Source organism: Penaeus monodon, chromosome 2, assembly GCF_015228065.2.
Source record: "Penaeus monodon isolate SGIC_2016 chromosome 2, NSTDA_Pmon_1, whole genome shotgun sequence".
Taxonomy (NCBI): Eukaryota; Metazoa; Arthropoda; class Malacostraca; order Decapoda; family Penaeidae; genus Penaeus; species Penaeus monodon.
This window is the reverse complement of record NC_051387.1, coordinates 19,501,398-19,522,363: the sequence shown is the minus strand read 5'-3', so window position 1 is coordinate 19,522,363 and position 20,966 is coordinate 19,501,398. Positions and strand designations below refer to the sequence as shown.

At 38.0% G+C, this 20,966-nt stretch overlaps 1 long non-coding RNA gene across 1 annotated transcript; it reads right to left on the bottom strand.

Moving 5' to 3' along the window:
• Positions 1-15,506: 15,506 nt before the first annotated feature.
• On the bottom strand, positions 15,507-20,588 carry LOC119581688. Its single transcript, XR_005229581.1, has 2 exons — positions 20,458-20,588; positions 15,507-20,285 (listed from the first exon to the last, which is right to left on the bottom strand). It is a non-coding gene; the product is annotated as an uncharacterized LOC119581688 (long non-coding RNA).
• Between the last annotated feature and the right edge of the window lie 378 nt (positions 20,589-20,966).

Below are 20,966 nucleotides of genomic sequence, written 5' to 3'. Positions count from 1 at the left end.
GAGTGTGTGAGTGTGTGTGTGTGTGTGTGTGTGAGTGAGTGTGAGTGTGTGTGTGAGTGTGAGTGTGAGTGTGTGTGTGTGTGTGTGTGTGTGTGTGTGTGTGAATATATATATATATATATATATATATATATATATATATATATATATATATATTTATTTATTTATTTATTTATTTATATATATATATATATATATATATATATATATATATATATATATATATATATATATATGATATTGTATATGTATATAGGAACTGACATCTCCAAATGCTCTTGTTGATCGAGTTTATGGCTCCTGTTGCCAGACCAATCCATCTATCGACTTCTTGGTCTGACAGCCCAGATATATGGACTACACTACCAAGGTATGTAAAACTCTCTGTGATTTCAGTGTCCTCGCCGCAAGCATGAATCAACTGAACAGGTTCCCCCAACAGGCCCCCAAAGTCCTGAATCTTGGTCCAGGATACATTTAGGCCTAAGGGCTTCTCATTGCTAAATGTATCAAGAGCCGCCACCAGGGACTCCAGGGACTCAGATAGGATAGCAACATCATCGGCAAAGTCAAGGTCAGATACCTTGATATTGCCTAGGGTTGCTCTACACTGACTTTGGCTAGTAGCTATGCCCATTATCCAGTCCATGCAGGTGTTGATAAGTGTTGGCGCAAGGACACAGCCTAGCCTCACCCCTGAATTAACAGGGAAGAAGTTTGACAGGCCCCCACCACACTTTATAGCACTTTCAGTACTAGTATATAGGCTTGCTATTAGACCAATAATCTGTGTCAGAATTCCCGTGTCTCAAGATCTCCCATAGCGATTCTCGATGCATTGAGTCAAATTCCTTCTTGAGGTCGATGTAGGCTGCGAGCAACCCATGACCAAACTCACGACGGCGTTCCACAATTACTCGAAGCGCTAGTATTCGGTCTATTGTGGACTTGCCAGAAGCGAATCCAGACTGTTCTGGTCTCTGATGCCTTAGTAGATGGTCGCGGATCCATTTCAGAAGAATGTGGACGAAAACTTTGCCTGGTATGCTGAGCAGTGTAATGCCACGGTAGTTGCTACAATCCCCCTTCCAGAGAGGGATAACCATGCCCCTCAACAGGCAGGGGGAATGATACCAGACTGCCAGATGGCAGCCAAGACTGCATGCAAGCCCCGAGCCATAGGTTCATCCCCAGCCTTTAGTAGTTCAGTAGGGATATCACATATGTCTGCAGCTTTCCCACACTTCAGCTTGGAAATCGCCATCCTAACCTCTGTTAGGGTAGGAGGTTCCCTGCTGATGGGTGGGTCCGGCACAGGTATTGTGATATCGCTTGCATCCAAGCTAACTGTTGGAGGGTCTACCTGGTACAGCTGTTCAAAATACTCAGCCCAACGTTCACGAACCCCAACATGATCTGAGATGATCTGTCCATCCACTGAGTGGACTGCAGTCATCTGCGAGGAGGGCTTAGAGTTCAGTTCAGGTACCTTCATTTTCAAACAAGACGTGTAAAAGTCGAAGCTGATAAGCTAGTCTATAGTTTGAACTCTTTTATAATGTTTTCACAATATTAACACACTGAATCAAGCAAATCCTATCGACCAAAAACGTGCTCTCGTAGTTTCACGATGAATTTTGAAACGAGTAAACTTGTATTTTTATCACTGGAAGGGATGCTTTTTAAAGAAAATGAGGATTTGAAAATTATAATTAGCGCACAATAAGCTAATAACTGCTAATATATGGCGATAATCGTACGAAACATATACCACATCCATCGTTCAAAGACTTCGAGAAGTAGTGTGTCGAAAGAAATCATGATATTAAGATTGTGGTAAAACATGCCCCCATGTTTCAGTATGGGCTAAAAACAAATAACACTTTCTGAAACAAAATTATTTAATAAGGTATAAAGAGAATACAGTTGATCATAGTGCGAATGTAGTTAACAAATCTCCTGTAACACTTCATCAATGAGTGACAGTGTGTCAGTTAATTGTGTAAAGGCGTCCTGAGTATTAACATTAACCCCTAACACTGAAACACGAGCTCCAAGTGTATCAACTTTTGGATCCGGAAATTAAATGCATCGAATAGCCTCTCCCTGCCTGCTTTCGTTTGTCAAAAGAAGAGTTTTTAATACGAATATTCTATTACCATGTTATTTCCTTTGCAACCTATTGTAACTCTAAGATTGTTTTGTACAGTATTCAAATATTCAATAAATGCTTTGTGAGTAACATAAAAAATAAAAGTTTGCACTGTACAAATTCTGGTTTTATTTCCGCTGACAAAAAACTGTCTTACGACACTAGAAACTGTCGCAAATTTCATTCGCGACATTCCACAGGCCGGTCGCGACAGCAACGTGCCAATGTTCCTACGCTTTTGCCAAAGGCTCGAGTCCATCCCAATTCCTAAGAATCGTGCTTGAGTTGACTAATCTGAATTTATTTTTTAATTGTATTAAATTATCAACCACTATTTTACTGATCTTAGGAAATAGCAGTATATTCAAGTTCTTCTTTATCAACATCTTAAAATTACAAATAAAACGATTTAGAACTACCGAAATCTGTTCAAAATGAGCGGGCCCTAAGCGCCTCCCATAATGCTTTTTCCTTCGTCTATCAACATCAGTTTCGGACGTCACACTTCTTTAAATATTTTGAATATGTCAAATTTTGTTAATTGATATTAATTAAATTTAAAAGGATACATGATTTCACACCTTCAGATTTAATTATACGTACACAAGAAGTAAATTGATTATGTTGAATATAATATAATTTTCCGTAATACTCTTTTGACCATTCAAACACATTATTTAAACAAAACAGGACTCTGAGATGCTTCCTGTATCTTATTCGTCATGGAACAGTTTTGAAGACCTGAATATGCCCAGGGCTAAAGCATAAATGATATAATAAAAACAATAATGACTATTGTTACCTGTGCATGACATTAAAATGTGTTGATCAAAAGCGCAATATGAAAGATAAACCCTCTGCTCTTCTTAACCATGGCTTTAATAATATAAAAGCATTTTCACTACGATAGTGGTGTAGATTTTCAAGATAATTTGTTGAATAGAGCATGACAATTTTGTGAAATGTTCACATATTTTCCCATATTGCCTAAGTATTGGGAGATACTTCTTAGGATCACATTGTCATAGATGTAGAATAACTTATATCATATCACATTACATATCCCCATAATAAATGAAAATTGAAAAGAAAACATGTGTGTGTATATATATATATATATATATATATATATATATATATATATATGTATATACACCAAACAAAACCCCACCAACACACATATATATATATATATATATATATATATATATATATATATATATATATATATATATGTGTATGTTATGTATATATTTTTATGTATATATATATTATATTATATTATATATGTGTGTGTGTGTGTGTGTGTGTGTGTGTGTGTGTGTGTGTGTGTGTGTGTGTGTGTGTGTGTGTGTGTGTATGTATGTATGTATGTATGTTTATGCACATAGAGCCGCAAATACATTTAGTCTAGCACTAGGTGCAATAATATCGTCATTAATATCCTCATCGTTGCTGAATAATGCATCATAGAGAGGAGCATCAAATTTGAACTTCCCATTTTATTTCGGTTTCAACCCAGGCAGAGGCGCTTCGCACGCTCATCAGCGTTCGTTCGTTTAAGATTTGCCAAGGTCTGGCTTCGCCCGGGCCTTCATATATATGGCCCGGCCTGTGTTAGCTATTTATGGCTATCTCGTATTGTTCTCTGACACTCTGTGCTTACCGTGGTGGTGGGAATGCCAGCAGGCGCTCCTGTCGCCATGGCGTAAGCATGTGGCATAATCTCATCCCAGCGGCTGTTGTGGGTGGTCCTTGTCTCAAAAATTGTGTGTGCTCACAATTCTGTAAGTAATGTACCAACGTGCTGTTCGGCTCATCACAGTGCATGCAACACCCTTCTTCATGGTTAATTGTCTGTATGATCTGCCATGCGCAATGGTAACCCAGTCTGATTCTGTGAAGAATGACTTCGGCACCTCTATTGATTGTTTCAGAGAGTGCCATTGGCTCATAGCCTGTGGCGTCTGAGTACCATCTGGCCGAGGGGGAGGATCTCGTTTTCTCTCTGTGAAGCTGCATGTCATGGGATTTGGGGTATACCCCTGCCAGTGTCAGCTAGTCTGTCAGCAAGCTCATTCCCTCTGATGCCTATGTGGCTAGGGACCCAGTTTATGATTATTATTCTACCCTGAGCAAGAATCCTCTGTGCTATTGTGAAGATAGTAGACAGAAGGTAGATGTTGTCTTTGGGTGAGTTTTGCTGTAGACAGTCAATGGCTGCCCTGGAGTCTGTATGTATGACCACGTGTCCTTCCCTTAGGGATGCGTGGGCTAGGGCTCCCATCATCGCAAACTGCCTCTGCCTGTAGCGATGAGACGTTGTCTGTTACCCTCTTGGATTGTGTGGCATCCCTTGCTGCAAAGCCGGCGCCTGCAGTTTGGTATAAGGGATCGACTGATCCATCTGTGAAGTAGGTTCTACTACTCGGAGGAGTGATGGCTGCAATGACTAGGCATGGTGTATTGATTCTTTCTCCTTGACAAGCTCATAACAGAGAACTCGATCAAGGTTCGCACCCACGGCGGGGCTTCAACAAAGTCAGGGTGGGGGGAGTCCATGCCCTTAGCAAGTAGTTGTTCTTTGAGCTGATAGCATATCAACACCCTGGCTGTGTGAGACAGCCAGGAGTTAATTGCAAACAGCTCGTGGTCTTGTTCTAGGCGTCTGAGTATTTTTTGTCTAATGTTTGTGTTCCCGGGGGCTTGGATGACCTCTGAAAAAAATGAGCTGCCATTAGATCAATTTGTGATTCCAGAAGGAGAAGGTTTGCCTCCATGAGGAGGTTGAGGGCCTTCGTCCACCTTGGGGCACCCAGAATGATGCTGGCAGCTTCATTTTGGACTGTCTCCAATCTTTCTCTTAATTTTGGCTTGGCGGCAATCAGGGAGACGGGAGTGTAAGCGACACGAGAGATGGACTTGGGCGGGTCAGAGAAAGGGTTCTTAGCTTGCTGGTTTATTGGAGAAGGAGAAGTGGTAGCCGGGAGTCCATCATGCTGGGTTTCGGACCAAATCTGAACCCTGGGCCCGTGGCCGTTATCCTGAAGGGACCAGAAAGCCCCTAACTATTGATAATCAACCTAACAGCAATAGTTAAGAGAGTAAGGCAGTTTTCCATCCTCTATTCCCCCAGTGGAAGCCTGGTTGCATTCTCCAGTAGCAAAGAGGGATCGAGTTATGTGGAAGACACCTCCTTACCGCTGAACTTGCCTAAGTGAAGGACGGTAATTTGATGCCCACCCCCAAGGCGAATACGGGAGCCCACAGGGGTACTCCGGTAGGCACAGGGAAGTCATATGAAGAGAGGAAAAGAATTCAGAATAAAAGAAAAAGTGCCCGAAAGGACGCCTCAGACTATTGGGCCTCCCTACCCAAGGGTCAATGCCCATAAGGGCTACCTTGGTGCAGAAGAGTGCTGCGGGTCTGAGGCGGGTGCTGACTACTACTACTGTAGTCTCGTGCGATCTGCAAAATCAAGGCACTGAAGGTGCAGGCAAAGCTCAAAGTGCTTAAAGTTCTGAAAAATCAGAAGCTTACTATAGGAAATCTGCGTTATACAACTCAGAAACAACAATGCCGAGCGTGACGAGAGGCCCTGGGTAGCTCCTGTGGCACACGACTTATAGTTTGTTGTTGCTGCATCTGGTTAAAAGGGGTCAGAGCTTTGCAAAATCTCATACACGAGTCCGGCATGTGTGTGGCTCATCGGCGAGGTGCAGAGGTTTATATGTGACTCCGCCCCCATAAATAGGGGCGTGAAGCATGACAGTTTTTGACAGCAGAAATAAGGCCTTATAATAACTACATTCCTCATACCCTGCCCATCGATCTTATGGCTGATGATATTGTTTATCGTGAATTTTGTGATCACATATTGTGTTACTGTCAGTGAATACCTAATAAAACATTACATATTATATGTAAAGCAAGGAAATTTTGTTTAACGCATAGATTTTTCAATTTTCTTTTCAATGGCTGTTCATGAAAACAACGGAAGTCAGTCAATTGGAAACGGACATACTCAGAAAGTTGAAAGGTCGCTCCGTTGCACCGTGCTTGTTTATCATTATTGTTGGTAATGGTTAATGGTTAAAATAAATGAATGTGCTGGACATCAAAAGTAATAGAGCACTATGGTAAAGTATTATGGCAAAAAGGGTAAGAATTAGTTAACAAAGAAATATGTCAAATGTCAAAGGTTGCATGGTAGTGAAAAGGAATTGTGCACACAAAGAAAGGAAGAATGGGGTGTGTTGGGAAGGAGTTAGAGGAAGAGGAGTAGGGTGAGCCTGAGGAGGAGGTAATTACTTTAAATGTAGAAGGAATAGGAATAGGAGAGATTGGAGGGTGGATGGGAGAGCGGAGCGTTCTCTATTTGTGGTGGGGAACTGAGTTGGAAGTTCTGAGAAACGGTTTCCTTGTGAGGAAGAGAAGAGGGGACATATGTCTGAGGAACAGAGGAAGACGTGGATATAGGAGAGGATGTGGTGGAAGATGGTGTGAAACGTTTAGATCGCCTGGGGCAGGTAAAGTGAGGAGGAGGCGTAGGGGTAGACTGGAAAAGAAATTTGACTGGTAAGAGAGGGAGTAGAGGTATGATGGTTAAGGTAAGAGGAAGAGCTGCCGGGGTAGATGCTGAGACATCTTGAGAAGATGTGAGGGGAGCGGAGCAAAGGACAACGCTGGAATAGGTAGAGAGAAAAACCTCGTCGGCGGCATCCTGCCTAGCCTCGTGTAGAGTGAGGCCTAGTTTGAATCTAAAAACTGCTACCTCAGATTCGAGCTTGTAGGCAGGGCAGCTCCTATAAAATACATTAGGGAAGCCACCACAATAGGCACACGTGCGGGACTGAACAGAGTAATTTGAACGGTCATGACCAGGTTGGGCACATAGATGGCAGCGGGCTGTGGAGCGACAGTGTCGGTAGGGTAGAATAACCAAAACGCCATTTCTAACACTGACGGAGAAAGGGGTCGATGTGATGGGGCAGAGCAGGACACCACTAATATAAAAACTTCATGGGAGAGGTCATGTCTACGGAAGCTAATTTTGGCAATATTGGTGTAGGACTTACGTTGGCCTGTGCCTAATTTCTAGTGTCCATTGATAACTGAGTTGCCGTTAGTGACAGTATTGATGACCTGACGTGCTCCGACAAGGTAGTTACATAATTGGTAATCTGACAGCCCCCACTCCCAATTATGTAACTACCTTGTCGGGTCACGTCAGGTCACCATAACTGTCACTAATGGTAATTCAGTTGTCAATGGACACTAGAAACTAGTTCTAGGCATTCTGCTGTCCCACAGGGAAAACCACATCCCTTTCCCGAGGAGGCCTTTTTACGATGTTAAATAACAAGATGTGTAAAGTAATCAGCTTGGTTTGCCTGTGTTCATGTGCTGATATATAGTTTTGTTTTTATGTGCTTATATATTTTGATGTTTTGCTGTGTTGGACTTGTGACCAATGAATAAACATAAAAGCAGAAACAGTCAATCGGACCATGCTACCATCATTAAGAATTCACTAGAGTTACTATACTATTATCACTATTATTGTTGCTGTTATTACTACTATTATCATTATTGTAACTATTTATCTTTTTGTTATTAGTATCATTGTTATTTGTATTTGAAATCTCATTATTATTGTTATTTAATAGTTACTGCTACTATTGTCTTAATTACTTTTATGGTTAATACATCACTGTTATTATCATCCTTATCACCATTATTAATATATTATTATTTTCATTATCACATATTCTTGTTTTCATTATTATTGTCAAAAGGTTTTTTCCTTCTCTTCTTTTTTCTTGCGAAAAAAATATATATTGTTTTCATAGATACATCTGGCAGTGTTGTTCCTGGGAAAGGTGAACACGATTAGAACACCTTTAATATGTGTACAAAGTGACATAGAGAAATATGGAAAACAACGCCATCAACTAAGTTCATGCTGTGGACTAAAAGGTACGGATAATAGTGAAACAGTAAAATAATAATGAATGAGTATCACCAAAAAGAAAACGAATGACAGTGGCAGGTGTTCTTGTAAATGTATTATTTTGTAGACCAGTGACATACAGAAGTAGACACTTAAATAGAAGGAAGAAATTTTACATAACAGATAATTCGTGTGTTAATAGAATTGTTAAAGGATTTGGTCAACTACACTAATTATTTATTTTTAGGTTCTAATATCTCAGACAGATTTATGTTTTATTTACAGAATGTGTTTGAATGGTCAAAAGAATATTACGGAAATTTATATTATGTTCTAAATAATCAATTTACTTCTTGTGTACGTGTAATATGAAGGCGTAAACCCATGTATCCTTTTAAATGTAATTAACATTAATTAATAACTCCTTCAGAATATATAAAGGAGTGTGACGTCCGAAACCGATGTCGATAGACGAAGGAAAAAGTATGATTGGAGGCGCTTAGGGCCCGCGCATTTTCAACTGATTTTAGTAATTCTAAATCGTTTTATTTGTAATTTTAAGGTGTTGATAACTAAGAATTTGTATATACTGATATATCCTAATGTATTATCAGTAAAACAGTGGTTGATAATTTAATATAATTAAAAAATAAAATCAGATTCGTCAACTTAATTAAACACGATTCTTAGGAAAAGGGGTGGACTCGAGACTTTGGCAACAGTGTAGGAACACTGGCAGTAATGCTGTCGCGACCGTCCTGGGGAAGTGTTGCGAATGAAATGAGCGACAGTTTCTGGTGTCGTAAGACTTTTTTTTTGTTATCGGAAATAAGGCCTTATATTTTGTATTGAAAGAAGCACATTCAAACACAAATAAAGCAAAGGTCCAACTTTCTTCCTTCTCGAATGCAGTAAAGATGACAATCTACCCAATATTTTAATGTCGTTCAACTACAGCGGCGCACTTTGGCCGGTTGTTGAAGCCTCTCTAATTGAGAAGCATTACATCGGGTTGTTGACATTGTAAAGCGAAATTCATCTGTTGTTGCCACAGCATTTTCAACCCAGTGTATTTATCTTTATTTCATATTATAAATACCGTGGATGTAAGGTTGGGTAATGGTTATTTGGTTACAAAACAAAATAAATGTGCTAAACATCAAAGGTCATGTAGCACCATAAAAAGGTAGTTAAAAGGATAAAGTGGGGGGGGGGGGTGATATCATATGTGGTACATCGTATAGCAGTTTAGGATAGTATGACATTGAAAGGGGCGTAGATGGGGCGGACGTTTGTTTTATGTATGAGCCCAGTGATGAGGAGGGTATCGGTAAAGTAGATACTGGAGTGTCTGGATTTATAATAGTAATTGGGGTGTCTGGATTTAGAATGGTAAAAGGATTTGACTGGGAGAGGGAGGGAAGATGTAGAAGTGGGGTAAGTAGAAATGTGGTTACACTATTATATTCTATCCAGGGATCCCTTTACAGAATGGGATACATTTCCCAGCTGTGAAGGGAACCGAGATAAAAATCCCTGCCAGCGCGTCACCGCTGTGTTGATCTTTCGCCCCAGCTAAAGGGGGTAAAAGTAAAAACTATAACATTGCATTACTAAAAAACTCATTACTCATTGTCTAAGAGGTGATTATTACATTATGTTAGGTATAATTTTACTGGATAAATGAGTAGTATATATTATAGCTAACCATGATGCCTCACTAAAATTTATTCAAGGAATACAAACACACCCACTCCGACACCTGAAGACACGGAGCTCACTTCAAACATTATTTACGACCTAGTGGACAAAGTGAGAGCCAAATAACAATTATGGAATACCCATCACAGCAGAAACCTAAATTTCATACAAGAATGTATGAAATTAACAAGAAACTTTTTGCTGTGCACGGGTATAATCGTACGCCTGGCAAGACTATGTGACAATTGGCAATAACTAATATTTTAATAAATTTCAGTTATATAATTTCCTTCCTCCCAACTTAAGTCTTTATTGGTCCATAAGTACTTGTCTTTGGCTACAGTAATAGTGGTATATGCTGTTGGAAAGAAAATAGCATATCATAAACCTTACAATCGCTGGCGCGATTGTATGGCTTATGATAATTATTAAAGGGGGTACATTGTTTCTTTAATTTTAGTTTCTTGATTTTTTAATCGATATCCACTACCATCAACAATCCGTAGTTCATCCAAGAGGTTATTGTAGACACTGGTCTTTTCTGGGACAAAGTTTCACTACGGAGGGACACTGTAGTGTGACCAATCCCCCTCTGTAGCCTCGGCGTGGCTGTCTCGGGATCTCTGGAATGTTGCTTAAGAGATACTTGGGTGTGAGGGTGTAGAAGCATCTTGGGAGGACGGGGGGTGGGAGCAAGGGGAGCACTAGAGTAGAGAGTAAGATTTGATTTGATTTGATAACATTTATTTACAGAACAGTGTACATGCCCTGCAAAAAGCCAGGGTAAGATACCAAAGTATCTATCCATCTGGCTGTGCTCCTATTGTGTAGAAGGCTATTAGTCTAACATTAGTGTTATATACATGCCTGAAGGGCTGTGCTATTAGCACTGTATAAAAATATAATTTCGGCTGGTAAAAAACTTTTATATCACTAATCATGTCATAGACAAGACCAGTGTCTATAATAAAGTTAATATAATCAACAAATGCTAATCAGATTTGATATCGAGCACTAGTTCTGACTTCCTGAAGGCAACACGCATCAACATTTTCGGAGTGAAGGTACTGGGAGAAAGTTGCTTTGCGTTTCTGTAAACTATTTATGTTCCAGGTAATACATTTCAAGAGATTACTTGGAGGCACTTCCAAGGCCCACTACAGGGTGATGCTGTTGTTGATCGAGGAGGAACGCAAACATCCTTTCCTGAAATTGAGATTGTTGGGACATCTGCTGTTGCATCATGAACATCATCTGCTCCATCTGCCGAAGCAGCATCTGTAGCAGATCCTTAATTTCTCCGCTGGACTCTTGTTTGTCCTGCTGCAGTAAGGGCTGAGCTGTAACTGATGCTGAAGCTGGTGCAGCAGATGGCACTATGGTTGGTACTACAGCTGGTGTCGAAGCTGGTGCAGAAGCTGATGCAGCATGTGGTGCTAGGGTTGGTGCTGCAGCTGGTGCTGAAGCTGTTGCTGATACTTGAATTGACGGAGCTGTTACTCCTGTTAGTGCTGGTACTGTGACCGGTGCCATGGCTTCCTCTGCAGGGGCCACCACTGTTGACCTCCGCAGGTGTGGGAATCCCTCCACATCATCAACGCGCGGGGCTGGGAGGAGCTGTTGTGGGGGGGGGGGCTGCCTGTTTTTTTTTTTTTTTTTTTGTTTTTCTTCTGTCCTTTGGGTAGTAAGTGCACAATTGGCATTGTGCTCTAGTCGGCAGTTCACGCATTTGCAAGGGATAATTTTCCTTCAGAAATCTTTTCTGCACATTCCGAGCTTCCGTGTGGGAGAGCGCAGTACCGGCATTGTGGCCCGTCTCGTGGACAGGCACGTGTTCCGTGACCTCACTTTGAGCAGTTAGAGCAAAACGGGGTCAGGGATTTGAAGACGGCACACCTAAAGGGTGCCATGCCCTCAACAATTTTGATACTTTTGAGAATTACCTCCCCCTCCTATGTTATGATGACTCTCTGGGTCATCATTCCATTGATATTCATGCGTCTCGCATGGGTGATATGTTCATTGTATAGAGTCATTTATCCTGTTTCGATTTCCCTTGGGACATCGAACACAATGACGTTAGTGAATTTCCCCTCACCATAAGACCTTGGCTTTTTCAAGCACTTCTCCGCCTGCACCAATAGTTGTTACATGGGCAAGAATTTGTTCGTTCTTGCATCTGACATAAACACTATTTCTTTCCAATTTTCAATTCAACTGATCCGCGTGTCTTATTGTACGGATCCATTTTTAGGGCCTGAGAGACCCAGCGATACTTTTCCCCGTGTGATGCGAAGCCTCTTTGCTTTCCTCTTCATCCTCACCGGGGCCCCACCAATATCCTCCTCACTGAGGACATCGTATCTCCTCAGTTTCCATTTTTTGGTTCGTCGTCAACGTCCCATCAGTGGTCGCGGTCATTCGCCGACCGCGGAGGGGCCGACCTGAGTGCCTGTCCTATGAAAATAAACAGTTACACACACGGGTCGCCTACGGTGCCTCGCAGCACATCTGGGAGTATTCTGTAGGAGCTTTCGCTTTAATTTTAATATTTGTTCTTTCTATCACTTTACAAATTGTTATTATGTGACCATTATCACACACTGGATCAATACACAACTGACAGGTCTGTGAGTTCCTGATTGTCAAGTTATCACAGACCCTCTAGGGCAAGTTCACAAGGTCACGAGAGGACACTGTATACTCTTTTCACTGTGGTGTCGTGATGTTAACTGTAGAGAGTAAGAGAAAATACTCGTCTGCGTGCTTCCTGTCTGGCCTCACTTTACAAGTTTGAATCTGAGAATTGTTACCTCAGACTCAAACGTGTGGGTAGAGCAGACCTTATGAAATACATTATGGGACCCATCACAATTAGTACACGCGCGTGATTTGCAGAGCAGTTTGATTGATCAGGTTGAACACAACGAGCTGTGGAGCAGCAGGCAGGGTGGTCTAGGCACCAACAATTCTGACATTGATGGGGGGGGGGTTGATATGGTCCGACAAGGAGGGTTTCTCCACCAATATAAACATCATAGGGGAGGTCATGTCTACGGAAAGTAATCTTGGCAACATTGGTGGAGGACTTACGGCGAATGAGGTTGGGCATGAATGAGTTTGTCAGTGAAGTCAGTCAGTGTAGATAATGCTTCAATGTAGGATTCGGATGTAACTTGAGACAAGGCGGGAGAGATCTGGGCGGCTGTGGAAGGAAACTTTGCCTGCTTGCTTTTAGAGGCATTGCGGAAGAGTGTCACAGTAAGTGGCTACAGAGGGGATCACAAAAAAATCGATCCCATTTGGCTGGGCTAAACAGAGTACTCCGAAGATTTGGCCAGGAGTATGTTAGGGAGAGAAATCGTCTGCCTCTCAGGGTCCCCTTCAGGGGTGAGGATTAGACCACTAAACAGGAATATCATGACCATGGTTCCTCTAGGCCATTCATGACTGGCATTAAGTCAGCCTTTCAACAACGATTTCACACCTTAGGAAGTAGACTGTAGAAAGGGTTGGGGAAGAGAAGGAAAAAGAAAGGGGAAAAAAGAGAAGACTGCAAAATTAGTTGAATCGACGGCCGAGATCTAAAGCAAAAGTGATCCCCAGCATTGGGCCTCAGTCTTCGTCTCCTAAGCCCCCCCCCCCCCCCCCCGGCAACAATTGTGAATGGATGCAAGGAAATCATTTTATGCAGGAGACACATCATGAACTGATAGCACACACAACCAACAGAATGAATTTTAAGTTTTTCTAAGAAAGTTATATATTTGAATCTACATTTCTTTGTTATTGTGAATTGTTCTTTGGAGTGTAAGATATGGATTTAATAATGGAACAGTTAACAAATCCAAAGTTTGTTAAGATATAAATATAGAAACCAATTACAGGGAAAAGTTCCTCCATCTTCGTGAAAAATTAATGGTCAAAAAGTAAAATTAATGTGCTAAACATCAAACTCCTATTGCACTACAGGAAAGCATAGTGGTAAAAAAGGTAAAAAGAGGGGTTGGGTCAATGATTAGATGTGCTACAGCATTTTAGGATAGTATGGTATTGAAGAGGGGTGACAGTAAAGAGGGTGAGTAAAGGGGGGAAAGCAGGGATTGGTAAAAAGGGAAAGGGGAGGGGTTAAGGGTGATGAGATCAAATGGAAGATACAGGTCTGTGAGAACAAACTGCAAATATTTCAGTGTAGAAGTTATTATGAAACACTCAATCCCTATCTTATGAGGGTTAAAATGGTGTCGGAGAAGTAAGAGGGGAAGAATTGGAAAAAGCGAAAAGGGATCAGTGGGAAGTATTATGAGCTTCAGGACGAGGGAGAAGAGCACTGTTGTGACAAAAGGGAGTCAAGCGTGTATTCAGAAGGGAGCAAGAGACATAAAAGTTTGGGAGCGAGTAGGAGGTAGGGGTGCAAGGGAAATATGAGAAGGAGGATGGATGGGAGTTGGTTGTCACTTTGACTGTGAAGGAATGGGAAATGGAGAGGGTGGATGAGCCATAGGCAAGTTTTTTTGGGGTTATGATTAGAAAGTTTTGAATATCCTCAATAGTTTCTGAAAGGGGGTTGGTTGGGGATGTCTGAGAAATAAGTGTTTTTTTATGCGGGGGATAGTATGTTCAGATTGTTTGGTGCGATGGGTAGAGTGAGGAGGAGGGGTAAGTACTAGGGAAGTAGAGACTGGAGTGTCTGAACTTAGAATGGCTAAAAATTATCTGGGAGAGGGAGAGGGTAGAAGTAGGAATGTAAGGAGTAGTATGATGAGATACTGGGAAAAATGTAGGAACATCTTGGGAAGACGGGGGAGGGGCATAGCAAGAGAAAAACTTTCTTGGCGTGCTTCCTGCCTAGTTTCGCATAAAGGCCAGGTTTGAATCTGAGGACTGCTACCTCAGACTCCAATTTGTAGGCAGGAGTGCCAATATATAATAACATTATGGGACCCATCACAGTTGGCCTACATATGTCATTGCGCATGGCAGTTTGAACGATCATGACCAGGTTTTGGGCACATACAGGGCAGTGGGCTGTGGAGTGACAGTGCTTGGCAGGGTGGCCTAGAAGTCAACTTTTCTGATATTGAAAAGGAAGAGGTCAATATAATCGAACAGGTCAGGACTTTCTAAATACTGTAGTACCATACTTATGCTGAATGCATTATTTTCAATGAGACAGATTGATTTCACATTCTGGCCAATCCTTGTACACAAGGCTAACAGCCAGGGAGAAAGAAACAGTTCCGGCACAAGTATTTTGAGAGAAGTGAGGCTGGGCAGGAATTTACTAGTGAGATCAGTCAAGGTAAATAATGCATGAGCTTGAGACGCAGATGTAACTGTGACAAGGTGTGAATGAAAGTTAACTTTGTGTTGCAGATGAAGATATTAAAAGCGGTCAAATACATCCCTTGCATATTCAAGAGATTCATTCTTTTTCATACCGTTTCTATATTTGTCACAAGGTAGCTTTTATTCTAGATTTTTAGTAATATAGTACATATATTTATTGCTACTAGACCTATTTTTATTACTTGGATAACATTTTACTCAAGTAGAGCACCGATTAAAAAAAAAAACTAGAATATTTACTCTAAGAAGAACTATATCAAACATTACAACAAACTGCATATAGTTTGTTGCAAAAATTATCTCTAATAAATAGATTACTCAGGGCCTCAGAATGACATTTAAAGGCAGAAAATTATTATGAAAATGTGTTTTATTCATTCATCTTCTGTACAAAAGCCACAGTTGTGTCAAAAGTACAACATGTATGGCAGTGTTCCACAGGAGAGTTCCAGATAGCAGATCAGACTTGAAATTGACAACTATTTATCTTATTCATATGCTTATGGTATCTGCTATATATGTCAGAAACCAATACTTAGAAAGCATTTTGTCCATTCATTTCACAAACATTATAAAATAATATATAGTAGAAATATTTACGATGTCAAAATAGAGATACGAATTGCATACTTGACTTTCATGTTGAAATGGCTGACATAATATACCTACTTTACTATTCTGCAAAATGAGTGAGTAATGGAAACATAAAACTTTTAGGAAACTTTCTTCTGCTCAATACTATACACACCTGCAATTGAAAAATAATAAAAAAGGAAGGTATTGTCTTTAATGCCAAGCAAAGTACTTGTAAACAAGGGGATGTAAATGCTCAAAGCTTGATGAGTATAAGAAATGTTGGCATTAGAGGTGTCTCTATTTTGAGCAAAATTAAGGACAATATACTCAAAATGGATGTATATTATATATGTAGCCTGAAATAGTACATATATATATACTTGCTATTTTCATAACAAAAATTCTACGGTAGAATTGAGCTTACAGACATGGGGAATCTTATCTGGAGGTTCATAGTTATTCTTAAAATGCATACTTAAGAAAATGAAACAAAAGTAAAAAATAATACAGAGTAAATGATATGCATGGATTACATAAGAAGAGGAAGAGGAAGAAAAATAAAAATAAAAATAAATGAAGATGCTTCTAAACTCACCTGCATCTTCACTATCCACCAATATAGCAACTGGAGTACAAAAAAAATATCAATAAATATAAATATTACTTTCAAGTATTCCACACTTGGCAATGTTGTTCTACCAAGCTTTTATGTACAAAAGAAAAAAACTGAAATCTCATGGGAACGCTACATTACAGCAGAAATTAAATTGCTTTATCACAGAATGCTGAACTGAAAATTGGAAGCCTTTACAGCAGCACACATTAATATCGCTCCACAAGTAAGTCAATAGATTACCCTCCCTATTGACTATATAAATGCATTTGTAATACATGTTTACCAATCTTGCAACAAACAGCAATGAAATCTTGACAATATGATAAATTCCACAATTCTTAAATGGTATATTCATATTTTTTACCTAAATGATTTTGCTAACTAATTGAATCTGAAACTTGAACTGTCATGTATTACAACAATCTATTACAAATCTAAATCTATGACAGAATCTACCATGAAGAACTCAAGATTTTCTTCATTACAATTACATCACCATCATCAGGTCTCTGAGAAAATAGCAAAAAATCAGATGCTGATAAGATTTAAAACATCTTAAATATGTCATATACAAGCTTTATACAATGGGTAGAGTGGCACGTTAAGAAGACGGTGAGGTGCCATAAGGCTTTGCTTCTTCATGTGATCAACATATGTTGATAACTACAGAAAAAAAGCATTTACAAACATGACTAAATCCATGTTCTATTGCAAACGTGCATAGTCAATTCTGACTGGTACAAACTCATTCTTTCCAAGATATTCCTTTCACTCAAAGAAATTTGAATGTTAAATTCTGGAAGAGAAATAAATTCTCTTCTCAATACTAAGCTTCATCATGGTGAATCATGCTCAGTTTTAAAAGGTAATGTGTATTTAAATTTTCAAAGATCTGATATATTCAAAGTAAAAAAGTGGACTTCCAATTCTGTTCAAAAACACTTAAGTACACAACCATTTCTTGTGTTTTTCTTTTCTCACAAGAGATAAGTAAACAATCATCCCCATGAATCAGCTTATGCAAGCTGATATGAATAATTACATAAAAAAGGGGGAAAAATACATATATATGTGTATATATACTGTTGGGGCCAGGAGGTAAAGGTCAAAAAGTTACCTAAAATTAGGACATCTTCTATCTATACATGTTGTGAATTACTTTCCATGGAGATTGAAACATCAAACTGACACAGTTATTAATTGCAATAATAATGTCACTAGAAACTACAGTAACATAGTCCCAGGGTTGAAGACAGAATGTACAGGTACAAAGACTGCAGAAATTTGCAAGTTTACAAATATGAGCCATAAATAATTTTTGTGCAATTGTTATTCATTTTGCAGTGGAAACTTCACAATTTCAAAAATATCCTTCACATTTATGGCTCAGAAATTACTTACAATGTTATCTTCTTATGGTTGCGAGGTCTACCACATGAACCTTTAGCATTTGTAAGTAATACTAGTCTACATGCGAGTTCATGTTCCCTTGCACAAAAGCAAAACATAAAAAAAGAGAGATAGAGACAGAAAAAAGATAAGTTTTCCTTAGAATAAAGACTTTGTCATTTACAGTTCACATTAGTCCGTAACATGTTGAGAAATGTCCCAACCAATGTTTTGCCTTCATTGCCTGTCAATTAAATAAATAAAATAAAGAGCAGTTTCTCCAACTTACATTATTTCTACAACTGCTGCTCTCTGCTACAGTACTACCATATGCCTAGTTATGATACAATAATCTTTAAATAATGACATTACAGCAGTGAATATGCACAAGCTAATACCAGTTTGGTTTATGCTGTATTCACTGACAATCTTTACAATATTTTTCTTTTTATGTACAATAACACATCAAGTGTAATCCTTCAGTAAATAAATGTGCGTATCTGTGGTAGAGCAACACAATTTGTTCATCAACAGCACCTCTTTTGTATCAACTTGTGAAGTGTGAGGGTTAAGCCTTAGTACTAGATTATGGTATAAAATTATTATTTTCCTACAAAGACACATAAACTAATATATATATAATTCATTCCAATACACATCACAAATAAATACAAAAATATTATTTGGTTTCAAACAATTGTTTCTATACCACAAAACATGCTAATATCTTATTGCATCACAACTGACTCTGTAAGATGCACCCAAAGTCATTGCACCATCATTATCTTATCCTCTTTCTTATCTTTTAAGTGAGTTTGTCATTCTATTAATATTCCTCTTTACAGTTGGAAATAATGAATTTACAATATTACTCATAAATCATGATCATGAAAAAATTCCATAAATATATGAAAAACAAAACCAATAAAAAATATATAAGTAAATAAATAATAACAATAATAATAATAATAAATACTGAATGCCTAAGAATTTTTTTTTTCTAATATTAACATAAAAATAAATTGCTGTTCATTCATTTATACTTAACATCAGATAACACATCACTATAGCATTGTTATAGTATTTATCTACATTAACCCTGTTTCTTCTATATAGTATGCCATTGATTTAATACATATTATGAGTAACTTTCAGTTAAACATTTTTGTAGTTCACCAGTAGTCTCTTGAATATTAAACGAAGATTTGTTCTTTTGATATGTCAATCCCGTATCACATACAGTATTTCTTTCTTTCTTAAATGAAAAAAAAAAAGTAACACCTACAACCCCGTATACTATGTGTGTACCTCATCTTTATCATAAGCAAAAAATAATACAACTTACTATATCAGCATGTGGATAATGTAAATGGCCAAATTTACAAATCTGTTACTTGAAAAATAAAATCACTGAATATAGAATGGATAAAGCTTAAAGTTACAGTGTCTACACTGATTTGAATTAAAACTTATAACAAAGAATCTGAAGTACAACAGTATAAATAGAACAACATTATGAAATTTCCTTTTAGATAATTGCCCTATAATACAATGATCTGGAATTCAGGTAGTAATAATACCATTCAAGAAGTTTAATATCAAATACTCTTGATTATGTACTCAATAACTTATCAATGGTCAATATTAGTATAAAAGAGAAAAAACAACAACTTTTATCTGGAATCCAAGTGATTTAGAAACAATACATTTCTTGATAACAGCTACTATATTCAGTCCAGATTCTTTTTTCCTTTTTAATAATATAATTCAGACATATGGACTAGAGGCTTTAATTACTGATACATTCAAATTGGCATTTATCACCTCACAGTCACATGGCAAATTCAAATATCTGTATGACACAACCATTTGAGGGAAGACATCTTTGGCTCAGGATTCAATTCCATTTTATTTCATGTTAAATACTTTCAAAATGATCAACTCCCAGTAGCATGACTGAAGAAGGATTTTGCACCTCAAAAACTACATACAAAACTACATAATTCATTGCTTTATGAAACATATTGCATTCATAATTCCCCCCTTGCTTGCAGATATCTCTGATTATAAGTATTTCCTAAAATGAATCCTTTGTTTAGTACTGATTGTCCAAAAGAAATATTTCTTATACACACAGATAACGAAAATATACAAGGTTCTCAAAGTATTTTCAATGTTGACAATATACTGCAAATCCTGTAAATACTTCACTGGGTGACTGCCATTCAGTCACACATGTTTACTGTCTTTTGAAAAAGATTTTCAATAATGGAATGTACAAGATAAAAGACACTAAATTGCAACAGACTGTTAGCAATCATTACCTCCAACACTGACTTAGTTTCTTTAAAAACAAGGCAGAACTTTACATGAGGAATGAAAAGAATCAAACCACAACTTGATTACCATCACAGGTTTGAACTACTAGTGCTGCTAACAGAGTCCAGATGTTCCCTGGTTTTTGTTCGTTTGGTGTTGGGCGATGATTTTTTCCCACTCTTGATGTGAATCCGCTCATCCATCTGTTTCAGTGATATATCCAGCTCCGACTTTTCAATTGACAGAAAAAAAGTGTATCAGAATTAGAACATCCTAATAGAGTAACAATTTTTTAAAATTACTGTATAACTAATAGCAAATTTCTAAATAATAACACTTGTCCTATTATAATCACACAAACAAACAAACACACACACACACAAAATCACATAAATAACTCACCAAGCTGTAAGTGTACATAAGCTTGCAGTATTCTAGATGGGTTGGGTTTTGCTTCAAGAAAATGAGGGCATGCTCAAGACAGTACACAGCCTCTTCTTGGGAATTTGTCACCTGTAAAATAAAAGTAAGCTTACTGTCTTTGTAAAAGAAAAGAAAAGAAAAAATAAATTATTAATCCATCAATCAATTAACAATCAAATAATAATAATAATAATAATAATAATAATAATTATCATAATCATAATAATAACAATAATAATAATAATAATAATAATAATAATAATAATAATAATAATAACAAACAATAACAAAAAATAATAATAACAAATAAAAAAAAAATAAATCAACATGAACTACAACAATAACCATAACTAACAACAACAACAACAATAATAATAATAATAAAAATTACAAAAATTATAATAATAATGAAAATAATAAAAAACAACAACAACAACAATAATAATAATAATAATAATAATAATAAATAATAAAATATATAATAATAA